The 18,156-nt window shown below is 45.2% G+C and overlaps 1 long non-coding RNA gene across 3 annotated transcripts; it reads left to right on the top strand.

Annotated features, from left to right (window-relative positions):
• Nucleotides 1–1,767: 1,767 nt before the first annotated feature.
• On the top strand, nt 1,768–15,142 carry LOC124024159. 3 transcript variants are annotated; one of them, XR_006836955.1, is made up of 5 exons: nt 1,768–1,848; nt 4,206–4,346; nt 6,112–6,214; nt 8,535–8,683; nt 14,990–15,142. It is a non-coding gene; the product is annotated as an uncharacterized LOC124024159 (long non-coding RNA). The 3 variants fall into 3 exon arrangements; XR_006836954.1 differs by having other exon boundaries at nt 1,780–1,880; XR_006836953.1 differs by having other exon boundaries at nt 1,800–1,937.
• Nucleotides 15,143–18,156: the final 3,014 nt, after the last annotated feature.

Raw genomic sequence — 18,156 nt, forward strand, 5'->3', positions numbered from 1 at the left:
TGACAGTCTTCCATATGACAGTCTTCTATATGACAGTCTTCTATATGACAGTCTTCTGTAAGGCAGTCTTCTATACGACAGTCTTCTCTATGACAGTCTTCTTCTCTATGACAGTCTTCCGTATGACAGTCTTCTATATGTGGCAGGGTAACATAGTGGTTAGAGCGTTGGACTAGTAACCGGAAGGTTGCAAGTTCAAACCCCCAGCTTAGCTGACAAGGTACGAATCTGTCATTCTGCCCTGAACAGGCAGTTAACCCACTGTTTCTAGACCAGTTAATCCACTGGTCCTAGACCAGTTAACCCACTGTTCCTAGGCCAGTTAACCCACTGTTCCTAGGCCAAGTTCTTAACTGACTTGCCCAGCTAAAAAAATGACAGTCTTCTGGGTTTTATTGGGTCTGTCTTTGACTCTGCATTTCAATGTTAACCTGTCCACTACTTTTCAATAACAAGAAATTCAAAAATAGCAAGCATTTGAAACAATGCTCAGTTGCACAGTCTTGTCCTGTGCCCCCTGGTTAGAGAGGTTGGCTCCATAATTATAGGTATTGTCCTGTGCCCCCTGGTTAGAGAGGTGGCTCCATAATTAGAGGCCTTGTCCTGTGCCCCCTGGTTAGAGAGGTGGCTCCATAATTATATGTATTGTCCTGTGCCCCCTGGTTAGAGAGGTGGCTCCATAATTATAGGTATTGTCCTGTGCCCCCTGGTTAGAGAGGTGGCTCCATAATTAGAGATATTGTCCTGTGCCCCCTGGTTAGAGAGGTGGCTCCATAATTATAGGTATTGTCCTGTGCCCCCTGGTTAGAGAGGTGGCTCCATAATTAGAGGTCTTGTCCTGTGCCCCCTGGTTAGAGAGGTGGCTCCATAATTAGAGGTATTGTCCTGTGCCCCCTGGTTAGAGAGGTGGCTCCATAATTATAGGTCTTGTCCTGTGTCCCCTGGTTAGAGAGGTGGCTCCATAATTAGAGGCCTTGTCCTGTGCCCCCTGGTTAGAGAGGTGGCTCCATAATTAGAGGTCTTGTCCTGTGCCCCCTGGTTAGAGAGGTGGCTCCATAATTAGAGGCCTTGTCCTGCGCCCCCTGGTTAGAGAGGTGGCTCCATAATTAGAGGTCTTGTCCTGCGCCCCCTGGTTAGAGAGGTGGCTCCATAATTAGAGGTCTTGTCCTGCGCCCCCTGGTTAGAGAGGTGGCTCCATAATTAGAGGTATTGTCCTGCGCCCCCTGGTTAGAGAGGTGGCTCCATAATTAGAGGTATTGTCCTGTGCCCCCTGGTTAGAGAGGTGGCTCCATAATTAGAGGTCTTGTCCTGTGCCCCCTGGTTAGAGAGGTGGCTCCATAATAAGAGGGGAAGGATGTGGAGGGGGAGACACCATGTTCCTCCTGTACTTTACTTAAGCACACACACACACACACACACACCATAAGATCATATGACTGGTTTGTGCTCGCCATATGTCTATGTTCTACTGGTTCAGACCGTAGTGCATCTCCCCACAGTCAATGACCACGGCAATGTAAACTGAATCCACTCTGTGAGAGATTGATTTCCATAATCTACTGGGCTCTCATAACTCGACGCCCCATACTTTTTATTTTATTTATTTTAAATTGAATGACTTGTTAGTTTGTGTTTTCTCCAGTTGAATGCGAAGACGAAAATGTCCAAAATATATGTATTTTTTTGCTCCCAGATAGCGTGTTTACAGCGGTGAGGTTTTCCTGGTGGAAACCCGACCTCCACGTGGTTGGTTGTTTACGTCTTCCAGGAACAGGCCGCAGCGGAACAGCGCTGATTGGGAAACATCATTCCTGGATACAATTTCATTGCAGCAAGTTTGGACGGCTGGTAAATATATCGGCTGCCTCATCCACAAAGAGGTGCTGGAAGAAAAAAAACACTGACTCCTGTTTTCAACTTTCTCTGTCTTTATTAATGTAAGCGCTCGACGTATGTCTCCGTCTGTTGTTCTAACGCTAGAATTAGTCTCCGTCTGTTGTTCTAACGCTAGAATTAGTCTCCGTCTTTTGTTCTAACGCTAGAATTAGTCTCCGTCTGTTGTTCTAACGCTAGAATTAGTCTCCGTCTTTTGTTCTAACGCTAGAATTAGTCTCCGTCTGTTGTTCTAACGCTAGAATTAGTCTCCGTCTGTTGTTCTAACGCTAGAATTAGTCTCCGTCTTTTGTTCTAACGCTAGAATTAGTCTCCGTCTGTTGTTCTAACGCTAGAATTAGTCTCCGTTAATGTTCTAACGCTAGAATTAGACTCCGTCTGTTGTTCTAACGCTAGAATTAGTCTCCGTTTTTGTTCTAACGCTAGAATTAGTCTCCGTCTGTTGTTCTAACGCTAGAATTAGTATCCGTTTTTGTTCTAGCGCTAGAATTAGTCTCCGTCTGTTGTTCTAACGCTAGAATTAGTCTCCGTCTTTTGTTCTAACGCTAGAATTAGTCTCCGTCTGTTGTTCTACGCTCGTAAACGCTAGAATTAGTCTCCGTCTGTTGTTCTAACGTTGTTCTAACGCTAGAATTAGTCTCCGTCTGTTGTTCTAACGCTCGTATTAGTCTCCGTCTTTTGTTCTAACGCTAGAATTAGTCTCCGTCTTTTGTTCTAACGCTCAACGTCGTATTAGTCTCCGTCTTTTGTTCTTCAGTCTCGGTCTTTTGTTTTTTTACTGCTAAGCCACGTTCATTTTCGAGTGTTTTTTGTCGCGAACAAACACGTTTGTTGACATTGGCAATGTAGAAGTTGTAGCTAAATACAGCGAGATAATGTAACGTAAATGATGTGTTGTCCAAATATAGTTTAATTATCTAGGACATGCTGTGCCTGCTTCCCCTCCCAAGTCGCACAGTCAAAAACGGCTGGGAATAAATGTGGAACGGGAATCTATTCCAAAAACGTTGTAAATAACAAGGTTTCCAACATACAACAGAGTTGTTTATCGGCAGAATAAGATACCAGGTAGGGAAGTGGGCTGCGTGGTGAGTTGATGCCTATTCGACAGCTAGTTAACTAGGTTTAACTAGGTTTAACTAGGTGAATTGATGCCTATTCGACAGCTAGTTAACTAGGTTTAACTAGGTTTAACTAGGTGAATTGATCATGCTACTTTGTATACGTTGTTTTGTCGGCATCCTTGTTATTTACGAAGTTTTTGGAGACAGATTCCGGTTGGAACGTAAACACAAATGATATCCAGCCGTCAAAAACACGTTTTCTAAATGTTATTTTGTTTGTTATTTAGCTATATAGTCTTGTTGTTTTAAGATGTTGCTGTCTAAATGAGCTTTTAGTTTCCTGTAGTGTGATGCGGTTTGATGTCAACATAAAGCTACACCTCTCCGCTTCTATAGTTACATAGACAAACACACACACACCATAAGATCAGGTTGTGTTATGGGGGGGGTCAGGTTGTGTTATGGGGTTCAGGCTGCATTATGGGGGGGTCAGGCTGCATTATGGGGGGTCAGGCTGCATTATGGGGGGTCAGGCTGCATTATGGGGGTCAGGCTGCATTATGGGGGGTCAGGTTGTGTTATGGGGGTCAGGTTGTGTTATGGGGTTCAGGCTGCATTATGGGGGGGTCAGGCTGCATTATGGGGGGGTCAGGCTGCATTATGGGGGGGGTCAGGTTGTGTTATGGGGGGGGGGGGGGGGTCACCTTCCTGGTGTTGAGTTGCTGCATCCCCCCCGGTTTGCCCTCGGAACAGACTCAGGTCGTCGGGTCATGGACTCGACAAGGTGTCTTAAAGAGTGACACAGGGATGCTGGGCCATGTTGACTCCAATGCTTTCCCGAAAGTTGTGTCAAGTTGGCTGGATATTCTTTGGGCGGTGGACCCTTTCTTGATACACACACGGGAAACTGTTGCGCGTGGAAAAACCCTGCAGCGTTGCAGTTCTTGACACACACAAACCGGTGCGATTGGCACCTAATTACTACCATACCCCTTTCAAAGGCACTTAAATCTTTTTGTCTTTCCCCATTCACCCTCTGAATGAGACCCATACACAATACACGTCTCTAGGCTTAATAAATCCCTAATTAACCCGTCTCCTCCCCTTCATTTACACTGATTGAAGTGGATTGAACAGGTGACATCAATTAGGCATCATAGCTTTCACCTGGTCAGTCCTATGTTCCTAATAGTTTTATACACTCAGTGTTGTTCCACTTATTTTCAAGTTTGGTTCTGGTTGTTTCAGATCTACAAGAAGAATGTTTCAGCTTGGAAGCCAGCTGGCCCAGTTTCACTTCTCCACAGGACCCAGTACTGCTAGTGCAGGTGCCACAGGAGACAGTACACAGCCTACCCTAACAGTACAGGACTTTATCCAACGTGTCAGGTAGGCCCTAAATGATCGATTTAACACGGCAGGGACTTCTACAAGTGTGTTCTGTACGTATGGTGAGGTTGTTAGCTTGATGTTCTTGTTTATCCTCGACAGTGGTAGCAAGCTAGACTACGTTGTGGGATGGGGGTCAGGTTGTGTTATGGGGACAGGGGGGTCAGGTTGTGTTATGGGGATGGGGGGTCAGGTTGTGTTATGGGACAGGGTGGGGGGGCAGGTTGTGTGTAGTTAGCTAGACTACGTTGTGGGGATGGGGGGTCAGGTTGTGTTATGGGGACAGGGGGATCAGGTTGTGTTATGGGGACAGGAGGGGTCAGGTTGTGTGTAGTTAGCTAGACTATGTTGTGGGGATGGGGGGGGGTCAGGTTGTGTTATGGGGACAGGGTTGGGGGTCAGGTTGTGTTATGGGGATGGGGGGTCAGGTTGTGTTATGGGGACGGAGGGGTCAGGTTGTGTGTAGTTAGCTAGACTACGTTGTGGGGATGGGGGGGTCAGGTTGTGTTATGGGGACAGGGTGGAGGGGGCAGGTTGTGTGTAGTTAGCTAGACTACGTTGTGGGGATGGGGGGGTCAGGTTGTGTTATGGGGACGGGAGGGGTCAGGTTGTGTTATGGGGACGGGGGGTCAGGTTGTGTTATGGGGACGGGGGGTCAGGTTGTGTTATGGGGACAGGGGGTCAGGTTGTGTTATGGGGACGGGGGGGTCAGGTTGTGTTATGGGGACAGGGGGTCAGGTTGTGTTATGGGGACGGGGGGGTCAGGTTGTGTTATGGGGACAGGGTGGGGGGGGTCAGGTTGTGTTATGGGGACAGGGTGGGGGGTCAGGTTGTGTTATGGGGACAGGGGGTCAGGTTGTATGTAGTTAGCTAGACTACGTTGTGGGGACAGGGGGTCAGGGTTGTGTTATGGGGACGGGAGGGGTCAGGTTGTGTTATGGGGACAGGGTGGGTCAGGTTGTGTTATGGGGACAGGGTGGGGGTCAGGTTGTATGTAGCTAGCTAGACTACGCTGTGTTATGGGGACAGGGGGTCAGGTTGTGTTATGGGGACGGGGGGGTCAGGTTGTGTTATGGGGGACGGGGGGTCAGGTTGTGTTATGGGGACAGGGGGTCAGGTTGTGTTATGGGGACAGGGTGGGGTCAGGTTGTATGTAGCTAGCTAGACTACATTATGGGGGGTGGTCAGGTTGTGTTATGGGGACGGGGGGTCAGGCTGTATTATGGGGGGTCAGGCTGTATTATGGGGGTCAGGCTGCATTATGGGGGGGTCAGGCTGTATTATATGGGGGTCAGGCTGCATTATATGGGGGTCAGGCTGCATTATGGGGGGGGGTCAGGCTTATGGGGGTCAGGCTGCATTATGGGGGTCAGACTGTATTATGGGGGTCAGGCTGTATTATGGGGGGTCAGGCTGTATTATGGGGGTCAGGCTGTATTATGGGGGGTCAGGCTGTACCTAGCTACCTAGACTACATTATGGGGGTCAGGCTGTATTATGGGGGGGTCAGGCTATATTATGGGGGTCAGGCTATATTATGGGGGGGTCAGGCTGTATTATGGGGGGTCAGGCTGTATTATGGGGGTCAGGCTGTATTATGGGGGGTCAGGCTGTATTATGGGGGGTCAGGCTGTATTATGGGGGTCAGGCTGTATTATGGGGGGGGTCAGGCTGTATTATGGGGGGTCAGGCTGTATTATGGGGGGGGGCTGTACGTAGTTAAAAGCACAAGGACCTTGGATTATATCCTCTTTATTTTCTTTAGGAAACTTGGCGGACTGAAAAAGAGAACATTTTCTGCGACCTACGAGTCCCGACCCAGTTTCAAACCACCAAGGCAGACGACATCGACCTCGTCATCCTCACAGGTGCTCAGTCGAGTATTAAACTAACTCGGCCTATGTACTGTCTAGTATTAAACTAACTCGGCCTATGTACTGTCCAGTATTAAACTAACTCGGCCTATGTACTGTCCAGTATTAAACTAACTCGGCCTATGTACTGTCCAGTATTAAACTAACTCGGCCTATGTACTGTCCAGTATTAAACTAACTCAGTATTAAACTAACTCGGCCTATGTACTGTCCTATGTAACTGTCCTATGTACTGTCCAGTAAAACTAACTCGGCCTATGTACTGTCCAGTATTAAACTAACTCGGCCTATGTACTGTCCAGTATTAAACTAACTCGTACTGTCCAGTATTAAACTAACTCGGCCTATGTACTGTCCAGTATTAAACTAACTCGGCCTATGTACTGTCCAGTATTAAACTAACTCGGCCTATGTACTGTCCAGTATTAAACTAACTCGGCCTATGTACTGTCCAGTATTAAACTAACTCGGCCTATGTACTGTCCAGTATTAAACTAACTCGGCCTATGTACTGTCCAGTATTAAACTAACTCGCCTATGTACTGTCCAGTATTAAACTAACTCGGCCTATGTACTGTCCAGTATTAAACTAACTCGGCCTATGTACTGTCCAGTATTAAACTAACTCGGCCTATGTACTGTCCAGTATTAAACTAACTCGGCCTATGTACTGTCCAGTATTAAACTAACTCGGCCTATGTACTGTCCAGTATTAAACTAACTCGGCCTATGTACTGTCCAGTATTAAACTAACTCGGCCTATGTACTGTCCAGTATTAAACTAACTCGGCCTATGTACTGTCCAGTATTAAACTAACTCGGCCTATGTACTAACTCGTATGTACTGTCCAGTATTAAACTAACTCGGCCTATGTACTGTCCAGTATTAAACTAACTCGCCTATGTACTGTCCAGTATTAAACTAACTCGGCCTATGTACTGTCCAGTATTAAACTAACTCGCCTATGTACTGTCCAGTATTAAACTAACTCGGCCTATGTACTGTCCAGTATTAAACTAACTCGGCCTATGTACTGTCCAGTATTAAACTAACTCGGCCTATGTACTGTCCAGTATTAAACTAACTCGGCCTATGTACTGTCCAGTATTAAACTAACTCGGCCTATGTACTGTCCAGTATTAAACTAACTCGCCTATGTACTGTCCAGTATTAAACCTATGTACTGTCCAGTATTAAACTAACTCTATATGTACTGTCCAGTATTAAACTAACTCGGCCTATGTACTGTCCAGTATTAAACTAACTCGGCCTATGTACTGTCCAGTATTAAACTAACTCGGTACTGTCCAGTATTAAACTAACTCGGCCTATGTACTGTCCAGTATTAAACTAACTCGGCCTATGTACTGTCCAGTATTCAACTAACTCGGCCTATGTACTGTGTGGTTGACTCGACTCCTAACCAATGTTCCTTCTCTTTTTTTTTGAGCACTGAGCAAATTTCACTTCTGCTGAGCGCAAACTTGAAAATTCTGTGCAGCTTCCAGCTCTCGTTTACTGTGAACACTGAGGCTGTACCTGCTTTAAGTTAGTTTTAATAGTGGCCAAGTAGGCTACTGTGGCTATGTGATCATAATGTAGGTCTACCAGAGTGGCCTGCCATCAAAAACGCAGGAGAAAACCTGTAGGTGTTCTCTCCAGGAACAGGGTTGGAGTGCTACTGTCCTCTAGGTGTTCACTCCAGGACAGCGGAGTCAATCACCACCTTCCGGAGACACCTGAAACCCCACCTCTTTAAGGAAAACCTAGGATAGGATAAAGTAATCCTTCTCACCCCCCCCCTTAAAAGATTTAGATGCACTATTGTAAAGTGGCTGTTCCACAGGATGTCATAAGGTGAATGCACCAATTTGTAAGTCGCTCTGGATAAGAGCGTCTGCTAAATGACTTAAATGTAAATGTAAATGTAAGGACCGTAGCTCTCCAGGAACAGGGTTGGAGTGAAACACCTAGAGGACAGTAGCTCTCCAGGAACAGGGTTGGAGTGAACACCTAGAGGACAGTAGCTCTCCAGGAACAGGGTTGGAGTGAACACCTAGAGGACAGTAGCTCTCCAGGAACAGGGTTGGAGTGAACACCTAGAGGACAGTAGCTCTCCAGGAACAGGGTTGGAGTGAACACCTAGAGGACAGTAGCTCTCCAGGAACAGGGTTGGAGTGCCTAGTTTTACTCAAACCTCCTCTCACAACTCAAACCTCCTCTCACAACTCAAACCTCCTCTCACAACTCAAACCTCCTCTCACAACTCAAACCTCCTCTCACAACTCAAACCTCTTCTCTCTGTCTTCTAAGGTCACGGGGTGTTCTGCATCGACGTGAAGCCTTGGAGAGGAACGGTGTCTTCCCAAAGGCAGCAATGGCACGTCCAGCTTAAAGAACAGTACCACAACTTTACCAACACCTCCATAGAACAGGTGGCTGACCCCCTTGAGGCCGTCATGGTAAATATGTCATAACATCTTTTAGTTAATAAAATAAATCACATATCAAATGTAGCCAAGTCTTTCACATAGACTAGTGGTCCGAAAGACTACAGTATGAAGTCTAGGTCAGGGGGTTATCACTTAATGGGGGGGCATGGCCTATAGTTTTACTATGACTGTGGCAGGGCACGGTCGGACAAGTCTCAGGCCCTGGGAAGGAACATTTTTAAAGGCCCACCTCTTAGGCATAGGAAAGCACATTTCCTGCAATTCTATAAACAAAAATGTGTCATTGGGCAAAGCAATGTTATTTAATGGGGGTGGGGGGTGGGAAAGCAATGTTATTTAATGGGGGTGGGGGGTGGGGAAAGCAATGTTATTTAATGGGGGTGGGGGGTGGGAAAGCAATGTTATTTAATGGGGGTGGGGGGTGGGAAGGCAATGTTATTTAATGGGGGTGGGGGGTGGGAAAGCAATGTTATTTAATGGGGGTGGGGGGTGGGAAGGCAATGTTATTTAATGGGGGTGGGGGGTGGGAAAGCAATGTTATTTAATGGGGGTGGGGGGGGTGGGAAGGCAATGTTATTTAATGGGGGTGGGGGGTGGGAAAGCAATGTTATTTAATGGGGGTGGGGGGTGGGAAAGCAATGTTATTTAATGGGGGTGGGGGGTGGGAAGGCAATGTTATTTAATGGGGGGGGGCAATGTTATTTAATGGGGGCAGGGGGCAAATCAATGTTATTTAATGGGGGCGGGGGGGCAAATCAATGTTATTTAATGGGGGGCAATGTTATTTCATGGGGGGCAATGTTATTTAATGGGGGGGCAAAGCAATTTCGTTACAGCTTTAAAGCTAATATCCTGTAACTCAGTGCATTTTATGTAAAAATGAGAATTAATTTTAATTTAATATTTGCCCAAGGTTTAAGAACATTGTGTATTAATATTATAACATTGTATTACTTATTCCAGAGATCCTTTGAAATTAATTCAATTAGTGGTCCTTCTGTAGCTCAGTTGGTAGAGCATGGTGCTTGTAACGCCAGGGTAGTGGGTTCGATCCCCGGGACCACCCATACGTAGAATGTATGCACACATGACTGTAAGTCGCTTTGGATAAAAGCGTCAGCTAAATGGCATATATATTATTATTATATATATTTGTATATATTTTTTTTATTTAAAAAAGGGTATATACTTCTGAGTGGTAGCCTAGTTGTCGGTTTGGGCTGACTGGTAGCCTAGTTGTCGGTTTGGGCTGACTGGTAGCCTAGTTGTCGGTTTGGGCTGACTGGTAGCCTAGCCGTCGGTTTGGGCTGACTGGTAGCCTAGCCGTCGGTTTGGGCTGACTGGTAGCCTAGCCGTCGGTTTGGGCTGACTGGTAGCCTAGCCGTCAGTTTAGGCTGAGTGGTAGCCTAGTTGTCGGTTTGGGCTGACTGGTAGCCTAGTTGTCGGTTTGGGCTGACTGGTAGCCTAGTTGTCGGTTTGGGCTGACTGGTAGCCTAGCCGTCGGTTTGGGCTGACTGGTAGCCTAGCCGTCGGTTTGGGCTGACTGGTAGCCTAGTTGTCGGTTTGGGCTGACTGGTAGCCTAGCCGTCGGTTTGGGCTGACTGGTAGCCTAGCCGTCGGTTTGGGCTGACTGGTAGCCTAGTTGTCGGTTTGGGCTGACTGGTAGCCTAGTTGTCGGTTTGGGCTGACTGGTAGCCTAGTTGTCGGTTTGGGCTGACTGGTAGCCTAGTTGTCGGTTTGGGCTGACTGGTAGCCTAGTTGTCGGTTTGGGCTGACTGGTAGCCTAGCCGTCGGTTTGGGCTGACTGGTAGCCTAGCCGTCGGTTTGGGCTGACTGGTAGCCTAGCCGTCGGTTTGGGCTGACTGGTAGCCTAGCCGTCGGTTTGGGCTGACTGGTAGCCTAGCCGTCGGTTTGGGCTGACTGGTAGCCTAGCCGTCGGTTTGGGCTGACTGGTAGCCTAGCCGTCGGTTTGGGCTGACTGGTAGCCTAGCCGTCGGTTTGGGCTGACTGGTAGCCTAGCCGTCGGTTTGGGCTGACTGGTAGCCTAGCCGTCGGTTTGGGCTGACTGGTAGCCTAGCCGTCGGTTTGGGCTGACTGGTAGCCTAGCCGTCGGTTTGGGCTGACTGGTAGCCTAGCCGTCGGTTTGGGCTGACTGGTAGCCTAGCCGTCGGTTTGGGCTGACTGGTAGCCTAGCCTAGTTGTCGGTTTGGGCTGAGTGGTAGCGTAGCCCAGTTGTCGGTTTGGGCTGAGTGGTAGCGTAGCCCAGTTGTCGGTTTGGGCTGAGTGGTAGCCTAGCCCAGTTGTCGGTTTGGGCTGAGTGGTAGCCTAGCCTAGTTGTCGGTTTGGGCTGAGTGGTAGCGTAGCCTAGTTGTCGGTTTGGGCTGAGTGGTAGCCTAGCCTAGTTGTCAGTTTGGGCTGACTGGTAGCCTGGTACTTCATTCTGCCAGCCAAGCTCCCTCTTATCCAACCTCTGACCCAACATAGCATCTACAGCAGGGTTGTTCATTTTGCCCCCGCGGCCCGTCTACGGTCTTCACCGAGGTCCGGAGGGCCGCACGTAAAATGGATTGTTATTTACTCTATCCATAGCTTCTGGAATCTGCTATGCTCCCTGACTGTCTCGCTTTCGTTTAGATGACTGTTAGTAAGCTAGACAGTGGAGACTATAAATGTAGGTCTGTTATTTCTACAGAGATTCAGTTTTATTTTGGTAATCTCAATGTTGATTGAGATTGTTCCCCCCCCCCCCAGATTGAAGGGGTTCCCAGGCCAGATCTGGCCCATATGCTTGACATCCCTGAGGCTCTTGCTCTATACAGTGAATGTAAATGAGTGCCTCCTGTCCTGCCCTGGTAGACAGGGTGACAGCTGTGTTGAGGCACCTGTTTTCCCCTCTATAAACATAATTACAGCCGTTAAAAATCAAGAGGCCCCACTTTGTGGAAGGGACTTTACCGAACCCTGCTCCCGCTGTAGTGTTCATCAACTCATTTCCATATAAATGTACTACTCTGACTCAGTCAAGATCCAGGACAAAGCAGACAGTTTGGTTTAGAATCCAAAACTACAGTTTGGTTTAGAATCCAAAACTACAGTGTGGTTTAGAATCCAAAACTACAGTGTGGTTTAGAATCCAAAACTACAGTGTGGTTTAGAATCCAAAACTACAGTGTGGTTTAGAATCCAAAACTACAGTGTGGTTTAGAATCCAAAACTACAGTGTGGTTTAGAATCCAAAACTGCAGAGTGGTTTAGAAGGATATTTTATTTTAATTTTATTTTACCTTTATTTAACCAGGCAAGTCAGTTTAAGAACAAATTCTTATTTTCAATGACTGCCTAGGAACAGTGGGTTAACTGCCTGTTCAGGGGCAGAACGACAGATTTGTACCTTGTCAGCTCGGGGGTTTGAACTTGCAACCTACTAGTCCAACGCTCTAACCGCTAGGCTACCCTGCCGCCCCATTTAAAGTGCACGCCCAATTTTTCAGTTTTTGATATGTTAAAAAAGTTTGAAATATCCAATAAATGTCGTTCAACTTCATGATTGTGTCCCACTTGTTGTTGATTCTTCACAAAAAAATACAGTTTTATATCTTTGTTTGAAGCCTGAAATGTAGCAAAAGGTCGCAAAGTTCAAGGGGGCCGAATACTTTCGCAAGGCACTGTATATATGTATATCCTCCAGACCAAGACAACTAACCTGTGATCTCTATATATATATATATCCTCCAGACCAAGACAACTAACCTGTGATCTCTATATATATATATATATATCCTCCAGACCAAGACAACTAACCTGTGATCTCTATATATATATATATCCTCCAGACCAAGACAACTAACCTGTGATCTCTATATATATATATATATATCCTCCAGACCAAGACAACTAACCTGTGATCTCTATATATATATATATCCTCCAGACCAAGACAACTAACCTGTGATCTCTATATATATATATCCTCTAGACCAAGACAACTAACCTGTGATCTCTATATATATATATCCTCCAGACCAAGACAACTAACCTGTGATCTCTATATATATATATCCTCTAGACCAAGACAACTAACCTGTGATCTCTATATATATATATATATATCCTCCAGACCAAGACAACTAACCTGTGATCTCTATATATATATATATATCCTCCAGACCAAGACAACTAACCTGTGATCTCTATATATATATATCCTCCAGACCAAGACAACTAACCTGTGATCTCTATATATATATATCCTCCAGACCAAGACAACTAACCTGTGATCTCTATATATATATATATATCCTCTAGACCAAGACAACTAACCTGTGATCTCTCTCTATATATATATATATATCCTCCAGACCAAGACAACTAACCTGTGATCTCTATATATATATATATATCCTCCAGACCAAGACAACTAACCTGTGATCTCTATATATATATATCCTCCAGACCAAGACAACTAACCTGTGATCTCTATATATATATATCCTCCAGACCAAGACAACTAACCTGTGATCTCTATATATATATATATCCTCTAGACCAAGACAACTAACCTGTGATCTCTCTATATATATATATATCCTCCAGACCAAGACAACTAACCTGTGATCTCTATATATATATATCCTCCAGACCAAGACAACTAACCTGTGATCTCTATATATATATATCCTCCAGACCAAGACAACTAACCTGTGATCTCTATATATATATATATATATATATATATCCTCCAGACCAAGACAACTAACCTGTGATCTCTATATATATATATCCTCCAGACCAAGACAACTAACCTGTGATCTCTATATATATATATATATATATATATCCTCCAGACCAAGACAACTAACCTGTGATCTCTATATATATCCTCCAGACCAAGACAACTAACCTGTGATCTCTATATATATATCCTCCAGACCAAGACAACTAACCTGTGATCTATATATATATATATATCCTCCAGACCAAGACAACTAACCTGTGATCTCTATATATATCCTCCAGACCAAGACAACTAACCTGTGATCTCTATATATATATCCTCCAGACCAAGACAACTAACCTGTGATCTATATATATATATATCCTCCAGACCAAGACAACTAACCTGTGATCTATATATATATATATCCTCCAGACCAAGACAACTAACCTGTGATCTCTATATATATATATCCTCCAGACCAAGACAACTAACCTGTGATCGCTATATATATCCTCTAGACCAAGACAACTAACCTGTGATCGCTATATATATCCTCTAGACCAAGACAACTAACCTGTGATCTCTATATATATATATCCTCCAGACCAAGACAACTAACCTGTGATCTCTATATATATATATATATATATATATATATATATATATATATATATATCCTCCAGACCAAGACAAATAACCTGTGATCTCTATATATATATATCCTCCAGACCAAGACAACTAACCTGTGATCTCTATATATATATATATATATATATCCTCTAGACCAAGACAACTAACCTGTGATCTCTATATATATATATCCTCTAGACCAAGACAACTAACCTGTGATCTCTATATATATATATATATCCTCCAGACCAAGACAACTAACCTGTGATCTCTATATATATATATCCTCCAGACCAAGACAACTAACCTGTGATCTCTCTATATATATATATCCTCCAGACCAAGACAACTAACCTGTGATCTCTATATATATATCCTCCAGACCAAGACAACTAACCTGTGATCTCTATATATATATATATATCCTCCAGACCAAGACAACTAACCTGTGATCTCTATATATATATATATCCTCCAGACCAAGACAACTAACCTGTGATCTCTATATATATATATATATATCCTCCAGACCAAGACAACTAACCTGTGATCTCTATATATATATATCCTCCAGACCAAGACAACTAACCTGTGATCTCTATATATATATATATATATATATATATATATATATCCTCCAGACCAAGACAACTAACCTGTGATCTCTATATATATCTATATATATATCATCCAGACCAAGACAACTAACCTGTGATCTCTATATATATATATCCTCTAGACCAAGACAACTAACCTGTGATATATATATATATATATCCTCCAGACCAAGACAACTAACCTGTGATCTCTATATATATATATCCTCCAGACCAAGACAACTAACCTGTGATCTCTCTATATATATATATCCTCCAGACCAAGACAACTAACCTGTGATCTCTATATATATATATCCTCCAGACCAAGACAACTAACCTGTGATCTCTATATATATATATATCCTCCAGACCAAGACAACTAACCTGTGGCAGTACCTGAGGAGGAGCGGCCTGTCGGTGCGTCAGGAGCTCTTCCTACCCAGGCTAGTCTTCCTCGCCCCAGACTGCCAGCTGGATGAAGAGTTGAGGAAGAGGAGGGAGCTGGTCTCCCACAGTCAAATAGATGAGTTCATCCGCTCCTTCAGAGAGGGCTATGTAGCCTGGATATCAGACGCCCTGACTCCTGCCTGGCTGTCTGGTGAGTGGAGGAGGCGTTGTGGGTTTTTGGGTCACAAATACCTTTTTTTTCTACTATTTTGTAAATAAAAATGGATGTGTTGGATAAGAAAATACTTTAAACTGTCATATTTCCCCAAAATATAGTGGAATAAGGGAGATTTTCAATATTTCTAAGCTAATCAATATTTACTACTGTTAGACTCGTCTGCCATTCATTGCTTGCTGTACTGCTGAAGGTAGACAGAGATGCACATTTGCATGCGTTTTAAGCGTTTTGTAAATCCTGTGTTTTTTTTTGTTGGTTTCCTCCATGTCCTGCAGGTCACCTGTCGTACCGTCAGATAGGGGAGCTGAAACAAGTGGTGAGGAAAATGGGGACCTGGGACCTGGTCAGACTACAGGGAGGAGAGCAGCTCAAGGTGGCTTTTACAACTTAATGGATATTAATATCTGCCATTTTGCAGACTCTTTTATCCTACACGTGTGTGTGTGTGTGTGTGTGTGTGTGTGTGTGTGTGTGTGTGTGTGTGTGTGTGTGTGTGTGTGTGTGTGTGTGTGTGTGTGTGTGTGTGTGTGTGTGTGTGTGTGTGTGTGTGTGTGTGTGTGTGTGTGTGTGTGTGTGTGTGTGTGTGTGTGTGTGTGTGTGTGCATTATAAATATGGGTGGCCCCGGGAATCGAACCCACATTCCGTGAGGTACCTGCGCTGTGCTCTACCAACTGAGTCACTCAGGACTCCCATAGCCTTGTATTTCTACATTTTATGATTAATAATCATTAATATTAAAAAATAATAATAAAGTAGGCTTCTTTCTAGTGCTGTACTGAAACCAAAAGACACTTTTTGTTTTACTGTGAAGTGTGTGTCATGAATTGTTTTAATTAAAGTTTGTCTGTACTTGGTTTGAAGGGAGACTTCCGGAGCTGTCCTTACATCGCTCTGAACCGCCAGGAGACTGACACCATGGAGTTCTTTAAGATCAAAACCCTGTCTGCTAATTCGCTGTGGGCTCTGCTGGGACACGCCCCTCAGGTTAGTGCACCCCGCCCCGCTGCCGTTGTCGTGACAACCAGTATTGAGCTGTGATTGGTTGATGCTGTTGTGATTCTGCTCACTGACTGAAAGACTCAACACAAGGGCTTAGAAAGAAGAGTGGCTTGCCTCTACAACTCCTTGGCCAGACTAGGATCTGAAAACGGGGACAGAGAAGAGTGAAAAGCGTTAGGGATTGGGGTTTTAGGGTTCCCGAGTGACTCAGTGGTCTAAGGCATCGCATCTCAGCGCTAGAGGCTTCACCACAGACCCTAGTTCGATCCCGGGTTGTATCACAACCGGCCATGATCGGGAATCCCATAGGGCGGCGCACAATTGGCTCAGCGTCGTCCGTGTATTTCCGGCTGCTCCAGTTGGCCTTTGTCCAAACCTGATTGCCACTCTGACCGAGTGCTCAGGAACCCTTACTGCTGTACTGCGATGGAACAGGAATTCAAATAGATTTAAAATATGGAATTCAGTTAAGCTCTACACCCCCAGTTAGGCTCTACACCCCCTTGTAAAGAGGATTAATGTATCCCAGTTAGGCTCTACACCCCCAGTTAGGCTCTACACCCCCTTGTAAAGAGGATTAATGTATCCCAGTTAGGCTCTACACCCCCAGTTAGGCTCTACACCCCCTTGTAAAGAGGATTAATGTATCCCAGTTAGGCTCTACACCCCCAGTTAGGCTCTACACCCCCTTGTAAAGAGGATTAATGTATCCCAGTTAGGCTCTACACCCCCAGTTAGGCTCTACACCCCCAGTTAGGCTCTACACCCCCAGTTAGGCTCTACACCCCTTGTAAAGGAGATTACTGTATCCCAGTTAGGCTCTACACCCCCAGTTAGGCTCTACGCCCCCAAAGACGAAAACGTCATTTTTTTTTTTGTAAATTGAAATTTGCTATCGTAAATGTTAGCAACACCTCCGCCTTTGCGGGATGCACGGGGGATATGGTCACTAGTGTAGCCAGGAGGTGAGGCCTCATTTAACACAGTAAATTCATCAGGCTTAAGCCATGTTTCAGTCAGGCCAATCACATCAAGATTATGATCAGTGATTAGTTCATTGACTATAATTGCCTTTGAAGTAAGGGATCTAACATTAAGTAGCCCTATTTTGAGATGTGAGGTATCATGATCTCTTTCAGTAATGACAGGAATGGAGGTGGTCTTTATCCTAGTGAGATTGCTAAGGCGAACACCGCCATGTTTAGTTTTGCCCAACCCAGGTCGAGGCACAGACACGGTCTCAATGGTGATAGCTGAGCTGTCTACACTAACTATGCTAGTGGCAGACTCCACTATGCTGGCAGGCTGGCTAATAGCCTGCTGCCTGGCCTGCACCCTATTTCATTGTGGAGCTAGAGGAGTTAGAGCCCTGTCTATGTTGGCAGATAAGATGAGAGCACCCCTCCAGCTAGGATGGAGTCCGTCACTCCTCAGCAGGTCAGGCTTGGTCCTGTTTGTGGGCGAGTCCCAGAAAGAGGGCCAATTATCTACAAATTCTATCTTTTGGGAGGGGCAGAAAACAGTTTTCAACCAGCGATTGAGTTGTGAGACTCTGCTGTAGAGCTCATCACTCCCCCTAACTGGGAGGGGGCCAGAGACAATTACTCGATGCCGACACATCTTTCTAGCTGATATGCACGCAGAAGCTATGTTGCGCTTGGTGATCTCTGACTGTTTCATCCTAACATCATTGGTGCCGACGTGGATAACAATATCTCTATACTCTCTACACTCGCCAGTTTTAGCTTTAGCCAGCACCATCTTCAGATTAGCCTTAACGTCGGTAGCCCTGCCCCGGGTAAACAGTGTATGATCGCTGGATGATTCGCTTTAAGTCTAATACTGCGGGTAATGGAGTCGCCAATGACTAGAGTTTTCAATTTGTCAGAGCTAATGGTGGGAAGCTTCGGC

This window comes from Oncorhynchus gorbuscha, unplaced genomic scaffold (assembly GCF_021184085.1).
Source record: "Oncorhynchus gorbuscha isolate QuinsamMale2020 ecotype Even-year unplaced genomic scaffold, OgorEven_v1.0 Un_scaffold_1751, whole genome shotgun sequence".
NCBI lineage: Eukaryota > Metazoa > Chordata > Actinopteri > Salmoniformes > Salmonidae > Oncorhynchus > Oncorhynchus gorbuscha.